General features: G+C 42.0%; 1 protein-coding gene across 1 annotated transcript in view; it reads left to right on the top strand.

Annotated features, from left to right (window-relative positions):
* The window catches only part of LOC308074869 (retinol dehydrogenase 14-like), a 42597-nt gene extending 21272 nt beyond the window's left edge, over positions 1–21325 (top strand). The window contains exon 5 of the transcript XR_013932136.1: positions 21266–21325. The gene's annotated coding sequence lies outside the window, so the exon portion shown is untranslated. The remainder of the gene's footprint in view (positions 1–21265) is intronic.
* Positions 21326–26966: the final 5641 nt, after the last annotated feature.

The following is a 26966-nucleotide window of genomic DNA, read 5'->3' as shown; positions in this document are numbered from 1 at the left end:
CATTGGGTCATGACGCAACTCCCCATATAGACCACGCCCATTTGTGTCAGGATAGATTTTCCGCCATTTTGAATTTTCTTCAAAACACACTTTTATCTCCTCCTCCCACATATTTTGTCAAAATTTCACAAAAATCGGTACACATGATCTCTGGACCCATGCAATAAACATCTCCAAGTGGAATTTTGATAGTCCATACCGTTCGTCCGTAAATGGCTTTCAAAGTTAGCGGGAGGGGCCTGTTTTACAAAAAAGGTAAAAAATCTCAAAGGAAACGTCCGGTCAATCCCAAATTTTAATCACATGTCAAAGGTGGTTTACTCAACGAATCCCTAAAAGCGTTTCCACTTTGATCCATAGGGGGCACCACAAATGCACAAAACGTAACCGTTTGACGCAAGAACATTATTTTGGGGGGGATCAATCCTTTCAAAATGAAACACAAGTGATCTCAGGAGTGACGTGACTATATAATTGTGCCGTTACACTTGTGGGAGGGGCTAACGCGGGATCCGATCGGCACCGAATTCGAATGGCACGTCGCGCGGCCTCCGACGGTATTCCTCCAGGCGTATTCCTCGAGTCCCGGCGGCCACGACCCGCGACCGGCGCGACGCGTCTAGTTATTCTATTGTTGTCATTACCTATGCTGCTGCATTGTCTGAAAGAAGCCAAACCAAAATAAGTTTTCCTCTTATGTACACAAGATGTAACAATAAAGTACAAATCTTGAACCTTGAGGATACTACACTTTAAAGGGTAGGTGACACAATGTGGCACCTGAAGCCAGTTAAGCGCTTAAGAGTTACTGACAGTAAGGGTCTAATTTGGACCCCTGGGTGTGGCCCCCAGACCCAACGTTGAGAGGATCAGCGTCCCAACAAACCCAACGAACACCACTCGTACTAATAACTATAACTGTCAGATGAATAGCATGACGCTAACGCAGGTTAAATGTGTGTGCCAGAGCAGAGCACCAACCAGGGGCAGGGCAGAGCTCGGTGGCCCCTAGGGGCCTCATAATGACTGTTCCAGGGGTCATGTGGAGCCGCTCGGGGCAGCAGGGGCCGAAAGCAGAGACTGTCCAGACTGCATGCCAGCTCTCTAACAGCTAGGGTCGTGGCAAGGTGATCTTTACACTACATACACCACAGTGGCATGGAAACCACAATGTCACAATACAGCTAACAGACTAAATGAAAGGAAAGCCTCATAAATAAAGATTTATAAATAAATATAAATATAAATATAGCTTATTTTTGTTAGCCATGTGGTGGAGGGCTTTGTATTTGGATATAAGCTTGTTCATCATAGCTATAACAAACATAGCCACCCACCACACACCTTAGTACGATGAACGTCAAATTAACGGAAGTTAGGGCCGACCTTAGGATTTTCGTAGCCCTAAGCAAGAATTTTTTTGGTGCCCCCCCCCCCCCCCCAAACACCCCCCATTATAAAATCATTATGTCATTTTGTATTGCATACTAAAATAATAACGCTAGTTGTTGGATAGGAGATACATGACATAATTACAATATGTTTTTTTTTTGTGGCCCCCCTAGTGGTTGTGGCCCTAAGCGACTATTACTGTATGTTACTGTACAGTAGCTATACTGAATGAATTAATGAATTAATGAATAAGAACTTTTTGTAATCATGTCTGTCAGTTATGAGCAAATCTGCACTTCGGGGAAGGGGGGGATGCACGGAGGATGATAAAAGGGACACAGACAGACAGACAGACAGACAGACAGACAGACAGACAGACAGACAGACAGACAGACAGACAGACAGACAGACAGACAGACAGACACAGAGACTTAGGGCATGTGGTGAACGATGCAAGGACACATGGTCATCATACATGATGTTGTTATGATGACCTCCTCTCTCCTACATACTCATACCGTACCTTCTGTTCTCACTCACTTCCTTTGAATTTATCAAAGATTCATTCTATCTAAACTGCTCAAAATAATTGAGGGAACACTTTGATCCCTTAATTCTTTTGAGCAGTTTTTGTTAGCAGTATGTACACAGTTCATGAAAATAATTAAGGGCTCAAAGTGTTCCCTACATTTCTTTGAGCAGTATATTTCAACATAACTGCCATCACATTTTTCCATATTATGGCTTTGGCCGTCCTCTCTTTTCCATTGCATCGGCTATGTGGCACAAACGTTAAGCGAAGATCGGATAAGCCGAAGGGTCGGTGGTTGGCCAATCAGGGACTTGCAATACATTGGCCAAGCGGTACAAACGCGATGTGAAGCAATAATGTGGCACTTGGTGCAGCGCTATGAGCTTGTAGATCTGCTATTTTGGAATAGCCAAAGAAATCTTAAAATGACACAGATGCTTTTCCTGGATTGAATGGGTTAAAAGTCTAAATGAAATCTTTCCTCCTGGTATGTCCTTCTGGTATGTCCTCCTGGTATGTCCTCCTCCTGCTGATGTGACACCTGTGATCACGCCGCCCTCAGCCAAGCACGCTCTTTCCTTTCCTCACTCCCCGACCGCGTGTCACCTTGTCACCTTCCTGAAACCCTGCTTCATGTCACCCAAAGGGTGACACTGCTTCATGTCACCACTGGGTGACACTGTTTCATGTCACCTACTGGGTGACACTGCAGTGAACCGCTGAGCCTGGCTTCATTTACTGGGCCTTAATTACAAGCGCTTGCATGCATTCGTGTGTGTGCGTGTGTGCGTGTGCGTGCGTGTGTGTGTGTGCGTGTGTGTGGGTGTGTGTGTGTGTGTCTGTGGGTGTGGTGAAGTTGAAATAAAACGGCTGCACTCATCATGGTTATCCTCTTCATCAGTATGTCATCAGTGGAGCTTTAGGAATGTCCACCTCTTTATTCTTTATTATGTACGTAAGCAGGCAATCAAACCTGCTTTAATGTGTACGTACCACCGCTCTCTGAGACATTTAACCATTTTAGTTTTAAACTATTGTAACGAGATCTATATCTGACTGCTGTAATGATGCCGATTTGCCCTCTGTAATCAATATTCAGTCAAGATATTGTAATAAAAATTCCATCCTTCTGGCTTCAATTCACAACTCATTGCTAAGCCAATCATTTGATGACTGGCAGCGGTTTCGGTAGGAGACACCAAGGGTCTTCTTTGTGTCTCCTACCTGAACCGGGTGACTAATCGTTTAAAAGTTTTTGTTTTGGGTGAACTATTCCTTTAAGGCTAAAAGGATAACACAAAAAAGTCCTGGGGACTTGTCTCCATTGTGGTTCCTACTGTACAGTATGTGTAATCTTACTTTCTGCAAACTAAAACCAAAAAAAACAACTCCTTTTTCTATTTTTCCACTTCCTCCACGTCAAAAAATCCAGACATGTTCTCAAAAAGTAGAACACCTCTCCCTGGTCTCCCTGGGAGAGAACAAACGTGTCAGGGTCCATGATGATGCATCATCACGCATTAATATAGGCTTCTCTCTATTCTCTCTATTCTCTCTATTCTCTCTATTCCCCCCCCCCCCCCCCACGGCACGCCGGACAAAATGGGAAGTGACATCTTTTAAAAGCTACCCTGTTGGAATGATTTCATAGGAATAAATGCGGCCGCTGCATGTTAGATCCCCGGGGGAGATAGATAGGCAGCAGAGCACAGGCAGGCGTAGCGGCCTGGTGCTCTGGAACAGGCGGGGAGGAGGGGAGGAGGTAGGCAGCAGCTGCTTGCAATTGAGACCAAAGAGAGAGAAAGAGCGAGTCCAGGAACCGGCGGCGAGGCAGAGAGAGAGAGAGAGAGAGAGAGAGAGAGAGAGAGAGAGAGAGAGAGAGAGAGAGAGAGAGGAATGAAGGTCCCCTGTGCCTCTAAAAAGCAGAACAGAACACCAACAACACTACATGAAACAGCAGAGCTGAGCTGCTGAGGCCTTTAAGCACCAATCCAGCGATCATGGAATGAATCCAGGAGGAAAAGCTGTTGAACGTAAACGTGTCTGAAAGTAGCACTACTGGACGAGGCCCTGGGCGTAAACATATTAGTTTATATAGTCCATAGTTTAAACAAAATGGCTTCCCAGATTGCATACACACACATATACTGTTCCCTGTTGCGACTCACTGCCTTCAACGACAGACACAACACAACACAACAGACACACTCTGATTCACATCTGCATTCAATTCCAGAGTAACAGTCAGTCACTGAACATGTTTCATTGCCACCCAGTCAATTGGGTATCAAACATGACATATAGTACAGATAGATCTATAAATATGTATTTATCAGTCTCATAAATTTCATTTGTATGTGCTTGATCATATTTGCTAGCCAAGCGTGCCTCTTCTGTGTCAGTTCGGTTGAACTTCCTGGGTCCCTCAGGCAGTGCCTGCAACTTAGCTTACTTGTTGGATGGCTCCTAGTATAAGTCAACAATATTAAGATAGTAGGTTAATCTCGGAATGTTTACAGCAGTGGTTCTCAACCAGCCAGCTAAACGATGGAGAGTTGGTAACCAAATGAACCCTTATTAGATCTTTAACTATTGAGAGCGTAAAATGAAACCAAATGGACCCTCACGGGTCCATTTGGTTTCATTTTACTCTCTCAAGAGTTAAATTATTGTTAAACATCTGCATTACTTAATTAAATAATTGTTATTTTTGATCAATGTTTGCCTGTTATCTCTCCTATAGTACCACATCAATACAGCATGGATGGAATTGTGGACAAAATCTTATCCAACGATAACAAAACATTCTACGTTTTGGGGTCTGAGATTCTAAATCTCATCAAATGGTGGTTCCGTGGCTCAAATGCCCAATAAATAATATGGACCTTGACATGAAATCGGTTGAAAAAACACTGGTTTACAGTAGGTTGAGGTTGCCGTGAAACTAGTTGCCAAGGAAACAAAGCAGGACGACAGCTGACGTGATGATGCAAGGCGTAAACTCACGTTATGTGTATACGACTATATATCTCTGTTTAGAACTTCAGAAGAATATATATGGAACCTCGCTCTGAGCATTGCCAACGCTTATAAGATCTCTTCTCTGGAAATAAACCCAAAAAATAATTTTAATAAGAGGTTTCCTCCGTTTGTTGATGTATTTAATTCATATACTGACAGATAGATATGGACCGGTATTTACTAGAGAAAAATAAAGTTATCAAGTACACCAGCTTGTATCACATTAGTGTCCACACAGCATACAACACAAGCAGCAACAGCAACAACAACAAAAAGGTTCCTACCTTGAGACTTCTTCTACTTCTTCAGTTGTGTAAGTGATGGCCAGGGTCAAACTTTGGATAGAGGCCCTCCAGCGGCGTCTCCAGTCATCTCCATCCTCCATACATATGGCTGGGGTCATCATCACCTTGGCTCTGGTACCCGTGCACATGGCTCCTGTGGTCTGGAGTAGCTTGGGAGGAACAACATAAGCCTTGAGTGTCAGAAAGAAAGAAAAAAAGAAGAGAGATATTTTTACAAAATATATAGAATAAAAAAAAATATATTCAGATTTATTTCCAGATAAAAATAGCAGATCTACAAACCAACGCTAAAATCTTAAAATGACTTGAGTGTCAGAAAGAAAAAAAGAAGAGATATATTTTTAAACATGCACACATTATAAAAGAGCTACACCTAATGGTGACTAGTGTATGCCTGAATACATTGAGATATTAAATTGTAATCTAGGTGTGCGAATCAGGTTGTAAAACTTGCTCCAATATCACTTTCAATTAAACCTTCACAGTGATGGTTTAATTTACTGAAACACCGACACCAAGCACTGTGAAATATATTACATTGTTTCCCTTTAACAACATGAACCTCAGCGTCTCTATGCTGGGTGTAAACATTCAGTCAAAACATTGTATCTGAGCTGATATAAGACAACATTGTGTACAGATGTATCCACTACTGAAATACACACACATGACACATGACCTTTATGTTGTGTCAGCATTACAATCAAACACAGCTCAACGCAACATATTCACATCATCAAGCAGCTAAAGCTAACTAACTCACCAGGAGATTTCACTCTGTTTGAAAGAAATTAAACGTCTCTTTCAGCTGTCACGGGTGTCTTTTATCAGCATTCTTCACTCCCTGACAACACTGACAACTCTCTACTCAACCTCCATGAGGTGTTACATTACACATTGTTTATTCCACTCTTTTACTTCCAAACATAATGGAGCTTGTGTCTGTCTGTCTGTTTACAGCAGGTGTGGAGGGGGGGGGGTGAAATTAGAAATTAGGGAGTGTCTACCAAAACCTGCATTCACTGTCAACTTCCTAGGGAGTATCTGACAATAACTGTAAAAAAAAAAACTCAAATGGTTCTTAAAAAGGAACCCCCCCATATCTCTCTCTCTCTCTCTCTCTCTCTCTCTCTCTCTCTCTCTCTCTCTCTCTCTCTCTCTCTCTACAAGACAAGGTACATTATATGTCAGGGGTCTTCAGCGTTTTCAGGCCAAGGACCCCCTAGCTGAGCGAGAGACGAAGCAGGGACCCCCTCTATATTGTCTCAGATTAAACTTTTTTGGTTGACTTGGTCTGCTCTTTTTTCCCCTCTACACCTATACTTCTTGTATACTTCTTCGTTGTGAGCTTGTAGATCTGCTATGTTTGGCTAAAGTTCTCCTTTAGCCAAAAAGGTTAAGATAAAACAAATAAATCATATCACACAAAGATTTGGCACACCCCCTGTAGTAACTCTGAGGACCCCGTAGGGGTCCCCGGACCCCCTGTTGAAGACCCCTGTTATATGTTATAGTGGTTCCCAACCAGCTCAAGCTCATTTTGTACACTCCCAGAGTCAAGAGGACTGAGAATTATAGTTTTTTTTTTCTCGGGTGTGTGTGTGTCCCAGCATTGTGTGAGAGGATACAGGGCAGTTTAAAGCGCATGGGTGACAGAGGTGACGTCTGGAGCCGGTTAAGTGCAGATTAAAACACACACACAAAGCCGTGATTCCCTCCAAACTGCAGCAGCAGGACTCTCTCTTCTTGGCTCTGACACCATGTGAGGACTATTTGATTGCTCAATAAATTGCTCCAGAGATCTGCAGAACGATCTCCAACACACTCTGGAACCACACGGTGAAAATTAGTTTAGAGGGTTTAGCCCGTTAAGACCGGGAACTCATCTGTGTAACCACTGATGTTAGTATATTTTATACTTTGGGCTATTGAAAAACAGCAGATATACAAGCTATAAATATCCGCGCTATGAGCTTGTAGATCTGCTATTTTTTGAAAAATCGTGAAAATGTTGTGCAAATCTTTGAATATTTATATATATTTTTAAAGCGATAATTTTTAACTTAAATCTGTGCTTCTGCGGGTCCCTGGAACAACATATTTTGAGATGGGGGTCCGCGGTGGGGGGCCAATCATATTGGGGGGTGAACTTGACGTGAAAAAAGTTACGATTTAGATGACATTTGTAGAATATATATTCAAAGATTTGCACAAATTTTCACGATTTTTCCATAAAATAGCAGATCTACAAGCTCATAGCGCGGCACTCGGTGCTGCGCTATGAGCTTGTAGATCTGCTATTTTTGAATAGCCCAAATAAATCTTAAAAATGACACACAGATGCCTTCCCGGATTGAACGGGTTATTAAAAAAAATAGAGAAGCTATTGTGCTCACATTTTGCTGGGCACTCATTCATCTACATTACGCTTATTATTCCTGCCATTATCTCCGCATGTCATTGGCGTCGGGCGTAAACCTCGTATCTCCACGTTTAAACTTGTTTTTTTTTATTACGTCTGTTTTCGTAACTTTAACGTCCTCCTACTTCATCACACAAGAGCGTGGCGCAAAAGTCGTGAAAACAGCAGATCTACAAGGTCACAACGCGGCTCATGGCGACGCGTCGTGACCTTGTAGATCTGCTAATTTCCCTGTTTTAAAACGTTTAAAAAAAAATAATAATAAAAAAAGAACGGTTTATTTGGACATACAAGGTTTTTCCGCCCGACAACAGCAACGATATCTGCAGTGATTTGTCAAGTGGAGGCCGGTGTCAACGGCCATTGGAGGTAATGGTTTAACAGTAGGATATCCTCTGACTACAGATGGCTGGTCTGAGAACAGGCCCTGACCTCCGGCGGCCGCGTTGCCATGGGAATAAAAGGTCAGGGGGGTAAACATGGTATTACGGGCCGTGTGTGTGATTCGTCGGTCATCTGGTCGTTATGATGGACTGGACTAGAGGCGGTAGTCATGACAACACTGTTACCGTCTGACTGGATGAGTCATCGTGATGAACTCAAAGTAACTGTTGAACAAAGTGTTTTTTAAACGGTAAAACGACAAATTGTGCATTAATATAGCGTCTTTATTCGAAGCGCTAATCATGGGTATTAGATTTAGCGCCATATCTTGCCTTATGCCTAAACTTTTTAGGCATTTTTTTTTTACTATTTTTAAATTGTTCAAATAGCTGGAATAGTTCATATCCGACTCATTCATGCACAAAATAGCCTCGATGACATTATGTTATCGCTCGCTCATCACTCTGTAAATGTTTATTTTTTGTTTACGAGTGCCAAATAAAAACAAGTGTAATCACTTAAACCCTAGCAGATCTGAGATAACATCAGAGTAACATACTCCCCAGGCTTTTTTTACTCAAGTAAAAATAGCAATTGGAAGAAGAGAGCTCCCTAGACAGAGCTCACAGTCCAACACAACCACCACTTAATAAAACCATTACTAATAATAATGTCTCTCACAGTTCCAGACAGTATGTAATCAGTAATTGAGAGTCAGTATCCATGCAAAGCTTTGGGAATATGTATTACTCTTCACAGTTTACTTAAAAGCTCTCAGAATGTGACTCTGATAGAAGCCAGCACGTCTGACTTGTGTGAGAATTAATTCAACATCATCTCTATATAAATGATGAGATAATCATCATTCTCTATTATACATTTGTTTTGTAGTTTAATGTTCCATTAGCCAGTGGTGTAAAGTAACTAAGTACATGTACTCAAGTACTGTACTTAAGTACCATTTTGAGGTATTCTTTACTCTACTGGAGTATTTCAAGTTTTCAGTACTTTTACTTCTACTCCACTACATCTCAGAGGCAAATAGTGTCATTTTACTCCACTACAATTATTTGAAAACGTTAGTTACTAGTTACTTTGTAGATTTTGATTATTATTGCAAAACATACATTAACCAGTTCAGCCCTATACACATTTCGGCCATTTGAAAAAAGCAGATCTACAAGCTCACAATGCGTCGCGATGCGACGCATTGTGAGCTTGTAGATCTGCTTTTTTCAAAAGATTTTCATGCATTTGCAAACTTGAAATGGGACATTCTGCATAATGACTACTTTCTACTTTTGGGTACAGTACATTTTTATGTCAATACTTTTGTACTCAAGTAAATTTAAAAATTCCGGACTTTTACTTGTCTATGTTGCAGTATTTATACTTTTACTTCAGTAAAAGATGTGAGTACTTGTTCCACCACTGCATGACACTGAACAGCAGTAGTGTTAGAAGTATTCTTCTGTCTCCTCACTCTGTGTCTCAGAGGAGGGTGTGCGGACAGTTCACATGTTTTTTGTTGTTGTTGTTTTTTTCGTTTCTGGGAAACCGTTGGTCTGACCGGCCTGCCACTACAACACTACACACTACACACTACACACTACACACTACACACCCCTCTGGGTCGTCTGGGACACACACGGCACGTTAAGAGGTCAACTGGTCAGACAACGCCCGAGTTATGCTCAGGGACACACAAACAGCTTATGTAAATGGCCCCCGGTACAATGTCACACCATGTATGTATGTATGGACCCCTGGGGACCCCCAGTCAATGAAGTACATAGGGTTAACCCATTAAGACCTGGGGACGCATCTGTGTCATTTTTTTAATTTATTTGGCTAATCAAAAATAGCAGATCTACAAGCTCATAGGGCGGCACCCTATGAGCTTGTAGATCTGCTATATTTGAAAAATCGTGAACATTTGTGCAAATCTTTGAATATATGTTTTTTAAAGCGAACATTTTAACTCAAATCTTTGCTTCTGGGGGATTCTACAAATGTCTTCTAAAACAGTTTTTTGAAAAAACTTATGTTGCTATAATATCAGTGGTTCTCAAACTTTTTTCATGTCAAGGACCCCCAAAAATGATGTATTTTGCCGCGGACCTCCATCTCAAAATATGTTGTTCCAGGGACCCCCCAGAAGCAAAGATTTTAGTATAAAAAAAAAAATCGCTTTAAAAAATATATATATAATTATATTCAAAGATTTGCACACATTTTCAAGATTTTTTGAAAATAGCAGATCTACAAGCTCGTAGCGCGGCACTCGGTGCCGCGCTATGAGCTTGTATATCTGCTATTTTTGAATAGCCAAAGACAACTAAAATGACACATATGCGTTCCAGGTCTTAAAGGGTTAAGTGGTTAACCCATTCAATGCAACGCATCTGTGTCATTTTAGATGTCTTTGGCTATTCAAAAGGAGATATAAACTGCCCACAAAAAGTTCGGAAACGTAACTTCGGTCGATTATTTCTCCCCTTTAATAATACCAATTGGTATTGTGTTTTATATCATTTTTATCGTTGATTAGTCACCTTTACAACGAGGTACAGCTTGTAAGGATCGGGCATTCGTGGAATGAGCAACACAGCTAAACGTGTGGGTAGCGCCTCCAAAAAATGGCCAAAATCCCCCAATATGCTTCTGTTGGTAATGTCGCTCTTGTTTTGAGCGACCTGCCAGGACGCACATGCTGAGAGGTGTGGCAGTGATGGAAAAAGTACTCAAATGTTTTACTTAAGTACAAGTATCAATACTGCAATGTAGAAGTACTCCGTTACAAGTAAAAGCCCGGAATTCACAATTTACTTGAGTAAAAGTACAAATGTATTGACATCAAAATGTACTTAAAGTACCAAAATTAAAAGTACTAAAATATTTGAAAATAGCAGATCTACAAGCTCACAACGCGTCGCGCTGCGACGCGTTGTGAGCTTGTAGATCGGCTATTTTCAAATAGCCTAGGTATAAAATAGGGCTAAATTGGTTAATGTATGTTACATAATGTCATTTATATCTGCAAAGTAACTAAAGTTTTCAAATAATTGTAGTGGAGTAAAAGTGCAATATTTCCCTCTGAGATGTAGTGGAGTAGAATTAAAAGTATTGGAAATTGGAAATACTCAAGTAAAGTACAAATACCTCAAAATTGTACTTAAGGACAGTATAAGTAAATGTACTTAGTTACTTTCCACCACTGCGTGTGGGTAGCACCTCCAAAAAAATGCCAAAATCCCCCAATATGCTTCCGTTGGTAATCACTCTTGTTTTCAGCGTCCTGCGAGGTGTGTGAGAGGTGTGTGTGTGTGTGTGTGTGACCGGTACCTGAGCATGGGTTCTGCAACTTTGTTGAGTTTGTGTTGATGCTCTAAACAGCAACACAGCCCCCATGGAAAGATGCCACGTTTGTCCCTTCAGGATAAGGCCTGTGCAATAGGAGGAAAGCACTTGCCTGGCGAGCTCTTAATGGCATGACCAGTGTGTGGAAATCCAACCTCCCCCTACGCGTCAAGATCAGTTTCTTCTCTGCGACCGTGGAGTCCGTTCTCCTCTACGGCTGTGAATGCTGGACACTAAAGCAAGCCCTACAGAAGTCCCTGGACGGGTGCTACACCAGAATGTTACGTGTGGTATTGAACATCAACCAGGACGAGCACATTACCAACAAGCGTCTGTACGGGGCACTACCAAGTGTATCAGAAAAGATAGCAGTCAGGAGGATGAGACTAGCCGGCCACTGCCACCGGCACCGAGAATTCCCGGTCAAAAAGCTCGTACTGTGGGAACCAACACACGGGCATCGATCAAGAGGACGTCCTAAGGAAAGCTGCTGGTGCAGAAAGCACAAAGGAGCTGGACAGATGTATGGAGAACCCAGATGACTGGAGACTCCGATGGAGGGCTCGTCTGAGGACGACGTAGAGAGAGAATAGGGCAAGTGAAGCTGCTGTTCCGTTACGCAGAGTGGCAGCATTATTTGGTGTCAGCCCCGGTACCATTTGCAGACAGGTGTGTGACTGGCACCTGAGCATGGGCCCTGCCACTTTGACATCTGTCCTTGGTACCGTTGTGCAAATGTTGCCTGTAAATCACTGGAAGAAAACCTATGGTTCCTCAGTGAAGCAAGGGTGAGTGAGGAACCGGTCTTCTTGGGTTGTTGTCTTCCTTTGACTTCACCAGTCTCACAGACCTCGGTCTGCGAGGCGTTGTGAGCTTGTAGATCGGCTATTTTTGGCAAAGAGTTATAGGTGTAGAGGGAAAAAAGAGCAGCAAAAGTTTATCTGAAACACAATTTTATACAATATAGAGGGGGTCCCTGCTTCATCTCTCTCTCAGCTAGGGGGGTCCTTGGCCTGAAAACGTTGAAGACCCCTGCCCTAGCATTCCATGGACTGTAGCCTATTAGCCCAGATAGTTGCACTGTCGATAACACCACCATGTTCAGTTCAGAGCCAGCCAGCAGACCGCAGTTAAAGGCAAATCAATTCAAAGTACCCGTACAGTACAGTAAGTAATCTGTGGTTTCTGGCGCTGGGAGAGAGTTTGTCATGTTTGTCATGTCAACAAGAGAGATTAAGACCGATAGCGTGGACCAGGAGATGTAATCGCTTGCACCTGTTTTCTGCGGTTACATCCAAACTATGCTGGAATTATGATTTCTGGAATTTCTGAGGCACTCACTACGAAAAAAATTATAATAATGTGATCGTAATCTTTTGGAGCTTTTGCGTTGCTTCGGCTGTTTGTACATAACACTCCCGTCGTTTATTTATTCAGGGTTCTACCAGAGCTATAAGGGTCGCGCGCGGGTCATCTAATTGAATATAATATCTCACATACTTCCCCCAATACAACAAAAGTTCCACTTTGGTAACTCTCCGGCTGCAATGTTTTTCCAGCTAATTACAATAAAATGCCACGCATGGCCAGGGGCCACCGCGGCCCCCGAAAGCAAAACAATTTCCAGCATCAGACATAAATGTTTTCTTTTGGTTATTAACCCATTAAGACCGGGAACGCATCTCTGTAGCCACTTAAACCATAATTTTATACTTTGGCTATTTAAAAATAGCAGATCTACAAGCTTGTAGCGCGGCACCGAGTGCCGCGCTACAAGCTTGTAGATCTGCTATTTCTTTTGAAAAATCTTGAAAATATGTGCAAATCTATTAATATATATATGTTTTTTAAAGCGATTTAGTTTAACTCAAATCTTTGCTTCTGGGGATTCTACAAATGTCTTCTAAATCCTAACATTTTTTTTTTTTAAACGTATGTTGCTAAAATCCGTGGTTCTCAAACTTTTTCATGTCAAGGACCCCCAAAATGATATGTATTTGGACCCCCATCTCAAAATATATTGTTCCAGGGATCCCCCCAGAAGCAAAGATTCGAGTTAAAAATATTCGCTTAAAAAAAAATATATATATATATATATTCAATGATTTGCACACATTTTCACGATTTTCCCAAAAATAGCAGATCTACAAGCTCGTAGCGCGGCACTCGGTGCCGCGCTATGAGCTTGTATATCTGCTATTTTTGCATAGCCAAATACATCTTAAAATGACCCGGACGCTTTCCCGGATTGAATGGATTAACAATGGAAATTGCCGCTTGGCAGCCTTCCGCGGCCGCAATCAACTGAACCCTAATTGTCAGGCATTTGGTTCTTAGCAGCAGTTGAGCTCACTGCGCTCGTTGCATTAACATGCTGAATGCGAGGGCCTGGATCCTCTTTGCTAAACATGCCATTACTCAGCACAGGGGTTTGAGCCGCGGCAGTCGGAACAAGGGAAGCCTTTTTCTGTAGCGCTGCAGCTCCTGTCATTACCCAACATTAACCCCTTCAACCCGGGAACGCATCTGTGTCATTTTAGATTTTTTAGCTACAGCCTATAAAACCATTATTTTATCCTTAGGCTATTAAAAAATAGCAGATACACAAGCTCATAGCGCAGCACCGAGTGCCGCGCTATGAGGTTGTAGATCTGTTATTTTTTTTGGTTATCGTGAAAATGTTTGCAAATCTTTGAATATAAATTTTTTAAACTCATTTTTTTAAGTCAAATAATTGCTTCTGGGGGTCCCTGGAACAAAACTTTTTCATGTCAAGGACCCCCAAAATTATGTGTATTTGGCCGCGGACCCCCATCTCAAAATATGTTTTGTTCCAGGGACCCCCAGAAGCACAGAAAATCGCTTTAAAACATATATATATATTATATTCAAAGATTTGTATAACTTACCCCCCAGGAGTAAAGATTTGAGTAAAAAATGTTCCCTTTAAAAAAAAATATATATATTCAAAGATTTGCACACATTTTCACGAGTAAAAAAAAATAGCAGATCTACGAGCTTGTATATCTGCTATTTTTGAATAGCCCAAAGTATTAAAATAATGGTTAAAGTGGTCACACGGATGCGTTCCCGGTCTTAAGGGGTTAACGGAGGGTAAATGACACTTTGACTGATGCTGGTAATTTAGGAGGTTTTCTTTAGACTCAAAACATTTGCTTCTGCTACTTGGAACGAACGGACGCTTTAATGGAACGCAGACAAACCTATAGACGGAGGAGAGCTTTGCTTTTTTTTCTTTCATCTCTTTTTATCTGTTGCATTTCCCACATGATTGTGTGTGTGTGTGTGTGTGTGTGTGTGTGTGTGTGTGTGTGTGTGTGTGTGTGTGTGTGTGTGTGTGTGTGTGTGTGTGTGTGTGTGTGTGTGTGTGTGTATGTGCGCTTTCAGCTTTTTCTTGGAGGGCGAGGCGAGGCCTTCATCGCTCATAGGCTGAGACACACAGCTATGCATAAATAAATACATAAATAAATACATAAATAAATACATAAATAAATACATAAATAAATACATAAATAAATACATAAATAAATACATAAATAAATACATAAATAAATACATAAATAAATACATAAATAAATACATAAATACGCTGATCGACATGGCGAATAGCAGTGGTGGAATCAATGCCACAATGTAGAAATATACTCTGTTACTACAAGTAAACATTGTGTAGCCTATATTCCAAATTTTGCTCGAGTAAAAGTACAAAAGTATTAGTTTTCCAAATTTGTTAAAAACTTTTTTTGAAAATAGCAGCTAATAATTGATAGGGTAGACCCCCCTCTCTCTCTCTCTCTGTCTATATTTCTCTCCATCTGTCGCTCTCTCTCTCTGTCTCTCTTCCGTATGTGTGTATGTGTGTGTGTATGGCACACACGCACGTGTGCAAGCATGCATGCACGCACGAACGCACGCACGCGTGTGCGTACTGGGGTACGCGGGGGCAGCAGAGCCTGAGACGTGGTTAAGTGTAGAAATTGTAAAGAAAACATTCATTTGGCATGTCTGCCCCGACCTCACATGTGCAACCAAACAGTGCAACCAAGACGAGGGTAAACCAATTTGCCCCATTTGATGGCCCTAGCAGGGGGAAACCTTGTATGTCCATTTCACTCAATGTTCCCAAAACAGTGAAAATAGCCGATCTACAAGCTCACAGCTTATATATATATGCTATTTTCCACTTACAGCACTCCTGCTGGACACAATCGCATACGACGAAGCAGGGCGATATTTATGCGACGATGAAAAAACATAAAATGTTGACGTTAACGGAGATACGAGGTTTCTAAGCCCGACGGCGACGAATTACGCTCCCCCTGAATTTTTGGCATTTCTGGACCATTACATAGGAGAAGCTGATTAGCAATATGTGCAATCTGAAATAAATGTCCCAGATGTGAGCGATCATCGCTGCCTGTCTGCACCCCTCAAGTCCTGAGTGCTGAGTGCTCCCAAGAGGACCCCCCCAACCCCGCCCCTCCCCATCCAGTCCCCAGTTGCCCCAAGTAGCAGCTCACAATGACACACAAGGCACTGGGGGAAAGTAATTAAGTATATTTACTCACTTACATTTTGTTTTTCTTTTTAGGTATGTTTTACTTTACTTGATTATTTCCATTTTCCTATACCTCCACTATACTCCTCAGAGGGAAATGTTGTACTGTTTTACTCCATTACAATTATTTGACAGCTGTAGTTAAAGGGTCGCGTTAGTCCGATAATTGACGGTTTTGACCGATTTTTTATGACAAAGACCGGAAAAAATAAATCTCTTCGGACATCCTGACCGGTTGATAATGACACGGCAGTTCATTAATTATCACCGCAAATCAGGCACATTTCAAATCCTCTTTGCAAGCTCTCTCTCTCTCTCGCTCGCTCGCTCTTTCTTTCTCTCTCTCTCTCTTAACAGCGTGCGTGTGTTTCTGGGAGAGAGAGAGGTAGACAGAAAGAGTGCGTCACACGCTGTTAATTTACACCTATTTCCTGTTAATAATAACCAGTGTAAAATGTGCTGCATAGGGCGGTAAATGGGAGACACTTTATTGTGAAGGTACAACAGGAAGAAGAGAGTTGTTATTGGTGCTGCGTAGCCGTAGTTGTTGCTGCTGCTGCGTAGAGTCTCGGCAGTCAGACAGAGACCGCGGCGCGGTCCGGTTACAAGTTACATTACATAAAGTTGTGTATTTAACAGTCAGTCACACACAAGTTGTATCATTATGAGTTAGAATATGTCACAGACACTAGGCTACTACAAGGGCACTTGTGAGTAAAGTTGGCAAGTTGCCCTACAGTTTAACAACAGTGCAGGGTGAATATGAAATATCCAACACTGTAAATACTCTCCACAACAGCTATAGGCTACTGCATCCAGGTGAAACACGACGTTAATCATAATCGTGGACCTATTTTTAACTCTATATGAGGGGGACGCGTTAAAACGTTACCACTTTGAACTGAATAGCTCTATGAGGAGACGACAAGATTCTCACAACTCATCAACTTTCCCACGGCTGTCCCAACTAGACGCACGGACGGCATAATGTGGCAGAAAATGTGTTCAAACGCAATTGATTATTGAGAAACCAACCATTACGCACGCAGTGACGCAGCATGCGCAAATGGTAATGTAGGTAATTAATGTATTTGTGTAAGATGACCCTGCTATATAAAATGTGTATATTATTCAAATAGCTCAATCCAAAATATAATGCTGTAGGCCTAAGTGTTAGGCTGTATTTACGCACCTGCTTGTCATTAATGCATAAAAATAATTATGACCGTTATTTTTGTCAGATGTCCGATAAATTTGAATCCTTCCGGACATTGGGACCGGCAGATTAAAATCCTAGCGCGACCCCTGCCCCCAAATTGACTTTTTTTCTATGGATTACTCACCGCATGGAGACTTGAATTCATTGATATTTTTTAGTTTTATGTCACATTCCTAAGCCAATTAATTTGATGACCGGAAGCGGTACCGGTAGGAGACACAAAGAGTCTCCTACCGGAACCGCTGCGTATACCGGTCCGCTGGTCATCAAATTATTGGCTTAGGAATGAGACAAAAACATTTTCCTTTAAGGAAATGTCCCCCCCCTCCCCACAAAGTGACCCCTTGGGGAGTTTAACCCCTCCTCGTCCATTAACTTTATCTTCACAAGGTGTCCCATGACTCATGTTTATCCAGGTTCCTGTCTTAAGAGAAGTCACTGTAAACAACCACATATCTCTGAAACCTTGTATCTCCATATTAGCTTTTAAATGACCCCCCCCCCCCCCCCCCCACTTCATTATGCAATAGCGTCACGCACACGCAGTGACAATAGCCGATCGAAACACTCACAACGCGTTGTTAAAAAAAGGAATGGTACATGGTTTCCCTCCGACAGCTACAACATATTTTGCGTAAATTAATGTCCTACGTCAGCGGTTCCCAAAATGTTTGGCCCTGCACCCCGTTACATCCCGACCAAGCTGACACACCCCCCCACACAGAAAGGAAATATATGAACGTATATTTGTTATATATGCAAATATATGTTGATCATATATGTGACATATTATTAAAAATTGTCTGCCTGTATATACGTATGTCTCTACATATATGTACATATATAGCCCTATATGTGGAATATATGTGGACATATATAAGCTATACTGTATATGAGACATATATTTCCTATATATCCACATATATGCACACATACAGTATGAACCTGAATATGGCACATATATGCAGCATATATTCTGCATATACTTGCCATATCGGCATATAATGTTCATATATTTAAAATAACACCATAGCACCACCATTAGCCTTTTCCGTGTCACGCGCCCCCTAGAGGGCGCTCGCACACCACGGTGTGGGGAATCCCCTGTCCTATGCGATCGCTCTACAGCGTCACGCATAAAAGCATCAGCTTTGGACACATCAGCCCAGTCTCTGTCCTCTCAGCCAGCTCGTATTGTTTGCCCTCATTGAGTCATTCAGTAATAACAGACTTCACCTCTCTTATCACTCCAAAGAGATTAAAACACACTTCATATTTGTTTTTCGGCAAGTGTCCCTTTACTGTGTGAGTGATTGATGTTGCTATAGCCGTTAGCTTGTCCCTGTCAGCGGGCCCATGGAAACATGTGGGCACTTGCTGAAGTGGTGGAAATTAACCATGAAGTACTTATACACCCAAGTACAATTTTGAGGTTTACTTGAGTATGTCTGTTTTTCAATACTTTATATACTTCTGTTCTGCAAATAATTTGTACTTTTTTACTCCGCTACAATTATCTGACACCTTTAGTGGTCAAATAAATGGTAAATGGTGCATTTATATAGCGCTTTTATGCAAAGCGCTTTACATAGATTGTGCATTACATTAACCCACTCACACACACACACATTCACACACCGATGGAGGCGGAAAACCATGCAAGGCACCAACCTGCTCATCGGGAGCAATTATGGTTTCGGCGTCTTTGCTCAAGGACACTTCGACACTAAGTCTGGGGGGAGCCCGGGATCGAACCGGGAACCTAGCGGTTTCCAGTTCAACTCCACCCGGCCACTCTACCCCTGAGCCACTGCCGCCACTTTGTAGATGTTATTATTACAAAACATAGATTAACCAATTAAGCCCTATTATACTTTTTCATAGCCGATCTACAAGCTCACAACGCATTGCATCACAGCGCCATGTGAACTTGTCAATTTTCAAAAGAGTTTGACACATTTCAGAGACTTCTTGTGGAATGGGACGTACTGCACAGTGAGTAGTACTTGTGGTACTTTAAATATATTTGAATGCCAATATATATATTTTTTTACTCGTAACAGAGTATTTCTACATTGTGATATTGCTACTTGTACTTAAGTAACTGAAGTAAAGTTTGAGGTCTTTGTAGAGAGAGAGAGACCTTTGACCCAATGTGTTGGGTCAACAGAGCTAAGTAGTGTACCCAGGGCTTTTCCAGTGTTATGGTGCAATGGAGGCTGTTCTAAAGACTTCTGGTGACAGCTTTTGTTTGCTATCGGGCACTTAACATACCCCTGCATTAAAACAACTTCAAACAGGTGATTACTTTTTGATCTGTAACAGTAACATGGAATTCTACAATGCCAGATCCCAAAACTTTCCGCAAACATTTCTCTTCTTTTGTTATTTTCCATAATCGTTGCAGCCAGGTGCAGAAACCTTGTATCTCCATAATTTGTTTTGATAAATTAATGTACTACTTCATCACAAGAAGAGTGATCTACAAGTTCAAAACCTGTCACATTGTGATGCGTAGTGAGCTTGTAGATCCGCTATTTTCACTATTTTAAAACGTTTTTAAAAAAATTATTAAAATGTTACGGTTTACGGACATACAAGGTTTCCACCCGACTAGCAACTATAATATAAAGCAACTACCAATGACAAGCATGTGATGTGATGGATGCCTGCCTGTGGAAACGGCAGGGCTGGTAGCTTATTGGAGAAGAAGGTGCTAGTGGAAGGTAACAGATAAGCAGTGGTGTAAAGTAACTAGGTACATTTACTCAAGTACTGAAGTTAAGTACAATTTTGAGGTATTTTTTACTTTAATGGAGTATTTCAAAATGTCAGTACTTTCACTTCTACTCCACTACATCTCAGAGGCTAATTTGTACTTTTTACTCCACTACAATTGTTTGAAAACTTTAGTTACTAGTTACTTTGCAGATATAAATGCTTACCGTATAAAACACACATTAACCAGTTTAGCCTTATTTTATAGCTATTTGAAAATAGCCGATCTACAAGCTCACAACGCGTCGCATCGCAACGCGTTGTGAGCTTGTAGATCTGCTATTTTCAAACATTTTAGTACTTTTACTTTGGTAGTAAGTATATTTTGATGCCAATACTTTTGTACTTTTACTCGAGTAACATTTTGAACACAGGCCTTTCACTTAAGAGTAACAGAGTTTCTACATTGTCATTGTGGTATTGATACTTCTACTTAAGTAAAACATGTGAGTACCACTGGATGTGATGGATGCCTGTAGAAACGGCAGGGCTATAGTAGCTCATTGCAGAAGGTGCTAGTGAAGGTGGATGCCTGTAGAAACGGCAGGGCTATAGTACTGTAGCTCATTGCAGAAGGTGCTAGTGAAGGTGGATGCCTGTAGAAACGGCAGGGCTATAGTAGCTCATTGGAGAAGGTGCTAGTGAAGGTAGAGATAAGCTCACGTCTGGTGTTTATTTTTCACAAGCCGGCCCACTCGCTCAGCGCTCATAAACTGTCTAATCTGCAGCAGCTGCAATGACTTTAATCTGTGTTTACTTATGTAATTAGGGGCCCTCAATTGGGATGGATGTTTACCTATTAAGTCCTCTTGAGAACAAACAATGATTACCAAGTTAAGAAGACCGAAAAACAGCCCTGTTTTCACTTCGCTGAGATGCGGACAATGTAGTGGCTGTATTTGATTGCCATGTCATTCATTGGCTAAAGCAAGGGGTCTTCCACGTTTTTTTAAGCCAAAGACTCCTTAGCTGAGAGAGAGATGACGCATGCAGGGACTTCCCCCACTGCATAGGTATAAAACTGTGTTGCAGATAAAACCTTTTTCTAGATTGTTTAGATAGCTTCATAGACTTGTTTGACAGCACTATCATCAGTGTTGTGTTGATTTCGTCGAATAAAACTATGACGAAAAATGTTCGTCGACTACCTTTTTTCACTGTCGGAAACTAAACAAAAACTAAATCAAAACTAAGCTATGACGACTAAAACTAAGACTAAATATATTCACAATTTCGTCAACAAATAAAAACTAGACTAAAATGTTAGGGAGAGACTAGTGGAGAAGAGATGCAGTAGAACTAAATGACAAGTCATTTTATGCTTGGTTGCGCTCGGGTGTTGCGCTCTGAACATAGCAGATCTACAAGTCTATTTTCAGCATGCAACCAAGTGTAAAATCAGCCATTACGACGTCATCAAGGCACCGCCAAAATACATTAAGTCGACTAAATCAACTGTAGATTTAGTCGACTAAAATTGAATAGAAATGTACTGTCAAAATCAACACTTAGTGTGAACACTGTTTTTTCGTTGTTTGTTTACACATGATCTTTTCTATGAATATGTTGGCTTAATGTAATGTGTATTCTCAGACCTTCAACTACTTAAACCCTCCTGACCTTTGACTCTGTACTCTGTCTACTCTTTTTTTCCCTTTACACCAAACCTCTTCCCCAAAAATAGCTGATCTACAAGCTGATCAATGAAAAGTCACTCACGACCCATAACACTGTAAAACCTGTGTTGTAGGCCCACTGTTTGGGAACCAGTGGCCTACAACACAGGTGTTCTGTCTGTCCTGCTGGTACATGGTGCTTCCTGAAGGGGGCGCCCCACCCCATCACAATGTGCCTCATGTCACCTGTTCATTTGATACGCATCAGTGGTGGAAAGTAACTAAGTACATTTACTCAAGTATTGTACTGAAGTGCTTTAACTTTATCTGATAGCATTGCCATTTTTCTATTGCTATCAAATATTGTCTTATATTGCGCTGATCAGAGCAATGGTCAGCGAGTTATGGTCATTTGTTAACCCAGTCAAACCGGGAACGCATGTGTAATTTTATTCATTATTTTATACTTTGGGCTATTCAAAATAGCAGATATACAAGCTGCGCTACGAGCTTGTAGATCTGTTATTTTTGAAAAATCGTGAACATTTTTGCAAATCTGTGAATACATAAAAAAAATTTAAACAATTTTTTTAACTCAAATCTTTGCTTCTGGGGGTCCCTGGAACAACATATTTTGATGGGGATCGGCAGCCAAAAACATAATTTTGGGGGTCCTTGACAAGAAAAGGTTTGAGCACCACTGATATAGCAATGATAGTTTTTTTCAGAAAAAGTAAGAAATTTGTTGAGACATTTGACCGTTACAAATGTTTGCATTATGACAACTTTTACTTTAGGTTATAAAGTATATTTTGATGCTAACACTTTTGTACGTTGACTTAAGTAATATTTTTGGAATACGGGACTTTTACTTGTCACAGAGTATTTCCACACTGCAGTATTGCTACATTTACTTAAGCTAAACAAGCGCAGTGCGCTGCGCGTTGCTAATCATTGACCCGCGGTGAAACAAAAGCAACACCTCGAGTGTTGAACTTGTTACAAACGAGACAAAAGCTTCTAAAACGTGTCTCCTATTCAGAAAGCCCCAGACCACTGCTACCTCGCACTGATCCCGTTACTGATTAACCAGGCCTTTAGAAAAGAGCCCTGCGATCTGGAACTTTCCAATGCAAACAAAACGATTCAAACTCTTTTATCTTGTTTACATATCAGATAAGCATTTTTTTTTTTCATTCATGTCGAGCAAATATGTTCCCTATTGAATGCAGCATGAGGTGGAGTAGTGGAGCTGCTATTACATGATCGGGGTCATTAATAAATATTGAGTTATAACCACAAGCTGCACGTTTCAACACTTACAGCTGTACACATGGAAAAGTACTGCATTCAGCCAGTGCAATTAATTGATTGATTGTTTGAATATTTTATCAGTTAGAAATGTAAAACAGCATGTGGTACAATAACACATTAAGGCTTAAAGGATAACACAAAAAAGGTGTTAAAAAATGTGGTCCTACGTATTCAATTCATCAGCAAACAACAAAAATGAACACAAGATTACATAAAAAATACAACACTATGTGTGCAAAAGAGATGGAAGACATTTACCTCCCCTTGTGGTCTCCTGATTTATTTGATTTTAAAAAATCATTTAAAAAGATCTGTTTTATTTGGTTTGCAGATCAGATAGATAGCTGATCTACAAGTTCAAGCTCAAGGTGTTGCGACACGTTTGTAGAGCTTATAGATCGGCTAGGAAAAAAAACATTGCCACACTGCGGATGGGACGGTGCTCGAGGTAGTTGAGGACTTCAAATATCTCGGGGCCTGGACTGCTTCAACAGAACACGACCTGAAGGTCCGAGGGGCACTAAGCCTGGAATGCTCAGTCAGAGTCAGTACTGCTGTATGGAGCTGAGACATGGACCCTCACAGTGGAGTAAGTACTGCTGTATGGAGCTGAGACATGGACCCTCACAGTGGAGTAAGTACTGCTGTATGGAGCTGAGACATGGGCCCTCACAGTGGAGTCAGTACTGCTGTATGGAGCTGAGACATGGGCCCTCACAGTGAAGTCAGTACTGCTGTATGGAGCTGAGACATGGGCCCTCACAGTGGAGTAAGTACTGCTGTATGGAGCTGAGACATGGGCCCTCACAGTGGAGTCAGTACTGCTGTATGGAGCCGAGACATGGACCCTCACAGTGGAGACAGTACTGCTGTATGGAGCTGAGACATGGACCCTCACAGTGGAGTCAGTACTGCTGTATGGAGCCGAGACATGGACCCTCACAGTGGAGACAGTACTGCTGTATGGAGCTGAGACATGGACCCTCACAGTGGAGACAGTACTGCTGTATGGAGCTGAGACATGGACCCTCACAGTGGAGTCAGTACTGCTGTATGGGGCTGAGACATGGACCCTCACAGTGGAGTCAGTGCTGCTGTATGGGGCCGAGACATGGACCCTCACAGCACAGCAGGAAAGGGCCCTGTATAGAGTCTACACAAGAATGCTACGAATGAATGGCATTTGGTGTCACATGGGTGGACCACATCAGAAACGTGGACCTACCACGGGTCACAGACAAGGTCAGAGAGAGAAGGATGAGGCTGGCAGGGCACTGCGTCATGGGCACCCGGAACTAGTGGCAAGCAAACTGACACAGTGGGAGCCAACCCAGGGCACAGCCAGGAAAGGAAAGAGGCTACCTCGGTATGTACATACCGTACATACTGTGGATCATACATGGGCAACTGGCGGCCCGGGGGCCACATGCGGCCCCCACCTTCACTTAATGCGGCCCGCAGGTTAATATTCTGAATACTGATATATTATTGATTTAATCTGTTACAGTTCCAAACATGCAAACATGAGCCGCTTTAATTACTTCAGTCTATATTAGTAGCTTAATGACTATTATTACAATTCTATTGTCTTTCTTAAGTCAAATGTATTTGTATTTAAGTTCATAAAGTTAACATAAGTAGCCTATAACTAAATGTATTTGAGATTAAATAAAAATGTTACTTTTCAATAAAAAAAATTGCAACAAAAGAAAATCTGGATTCCAATTAAAAAGTAGCTAAAATAGCAGATCTACAAGCTCAAAACGCGTCGCAGCTTCTAGATCGGCTATTTTTGCTACGTTTGTGTGACAGAATGGCGAAAAAAGTTAAAATACGGAGAGACATTATATGCAATGTTGGCCCTCTGGAGTGAGTGTGGAAATATAGTGGCCCTCTACATCATCAAAGTTCCCCACCGCTGCTGTAGATGCACTGATGCTGGACAGGAGGGTGTGGAGGTCCGCGATTCAGGAGGACCCCAGTTGGGTGTTGGCTACTAGTCCGACACTCTCACATCGCATGGATCGGCTATTTCCAATAAATGTTTTCCCCAGAACAGGAACACTATGGTTCAAGTGGCTAATGTGGATCAGTCTGGTACAAATCTGTTCTCTTTCAGCACAAGAACCAAAGGTCTGTACCCACACCCTACACACACACACACACACATGCATGCAAACCCCCCACTCCACCCACACACACGCTCGCACACACACACACACCCTATGCTCACACGCACACAAACGCACACAAACGCACACACACACACACACACACACACACACACACACACACACACACACACACACACACACACACACACACGCACACACGCACACACGCACACCCACCCACCCTGGGAAACGTCCTTGGTGAAGCATCCCGTCAGCCAACAGGCACAAAGTGAAAACAGTCTTGAATCACAGATGATTGTGATGACAAAATGTTCATTTTCTAAAAGACCTTCTCCCTCCTCCTGGAATACAGATAATTACTGCATTAAAACGATCCCACAACAAAGCTGAATGTCTTCCTAGCGACTATAAACGCCACCCAGGAATGTGTGTGAGACATACCAGGCCCACTGACTGGTGGACACAAGTACTCAAAACCCAGTACTTGAGTCAATAGATTACTCATGGTCAAGTGATTACTGTGCTACAAGTGACAAGTTACTTAGTTACATTTGTATACTTGAGTTAAAGTGCTGTAGTAGTTGTGCTTTTAGAAGTACTCAAGTATTCAAACTTACTTTTGTAGATTTTGATTATTATTACAACACATGCATTAACCAATCAAGCCACTTTGGCTATTCGAAAATAGCAGATCTACAAGCTCACAATGCGTCGCATGACCACAAGACGTTGTGACTGAGCTACTATATTTGTGAGCTATTTGTGGGGAAAAAATGTTTTGAAAAGAAATGTGTTTTACTCAAGTAGCATTTTTAATACAGGCCTTTTACTTGTAACTGAACTATTTCTACCTTGTGGCATTGCTACTGTTACTTAAGTAGAAAATAAATAAAATGTGAGTACTTGTTGCACCACTGAAACATCTCTGAGAAAAGGGTGGAGCTCTCATGAACTCCCTTACATCACTGCTAAAGGATTTGTGAGCTCGCTTTTTTTTCATGTGAGATCTGGCAACTTGATACGGCACAGCCAGGGCTCCGGGAAGAAGAAGAAGCCAGCTTTCTATCATGTTGTTGAAAAGGCCAGGGTTTTAAAACTGTGAGAAGAGGAACATTCACACGACAGAGACAGAGAGAGAGAGGGGGAGAGAGAGAGAGAGGGGGAGATGGAGAGAGGGGGAGAGAGAGTGAGAGAGTGAGAGAGAGAGGGAGAGGGAGAGGGAGAGGGAGAGGAGAGAGAGAGAGAGAGGGGGGAGAGAGAGAGAGGGGGAGAGGGGAGAGAGGGGGAGAGAGTGAGAGAGTGAGAGAGAGAGAGAGAGAGATGGAGAGAGAGAGAGAAGAGAGAGAGAGAGAGAGAGAGGAGAGAGAGAGAGAGAGGGGGAGAGAGAGAGAGGGGAGGAGAGAGAGAGAGGGGGAGAGAGAGAGAGAGAGAGGGAGAGAGGAGAGAAGAGAGAAGAGAGGAGAAGAGAGAGAGAGAGAGAGGAGAGAGAGAGAGAGAGTGAGAGAGAGAGAGAGAGAGAGGGGGGGGGAGAGTGAGAGAGAGAGAGAGAGAGAGAGAGGGGGAGAGGGAGAGGGAGAGACTCAAAAACACAGCCTAGATACATGAGAGGGAAGGAAGGAAGGATGGATGGATAGGTAAATAGCTAAAGACAGGCAGGCATGGACGGACGGACGGACGGACGGACGGAGACGGAAGCAAGCCATTTTCCATGTCCTATTATTATTATTGGCTCCTGGGAGGACCGGCCGGCCGGCATGCAGGCGGACCTCTGACATCACTCTGACTCAGACATAACCATAAACAAACCCAAAACGCCCTTAAATAGGGATGTCACTCTGACTCAGACATAACCATAAACAAATCTCATACGCCCATATAGAGGCAGGACCACGGCCACGCCACTCTGACT

The sequence above is a fragment of the Gymnoscopelus braueri genome (genome assembly GCF_963280865.1).
Source record: "Gymnoscopelus braueri genome assembly, chromosome: 19".
Classification (NCBI taxonomy): domain Eukaryota; kingdom Metazoa; phylum Chordata; class Actinopteri; order Myctophiformes; family Myctophidae; genus Gymnoscopelus; species Gymnoscopelus braueri.
Note: the sequence above shows the minus strand (reverse complement) of the source record. Positions and strands in the feature narration are given on the sequence as shown.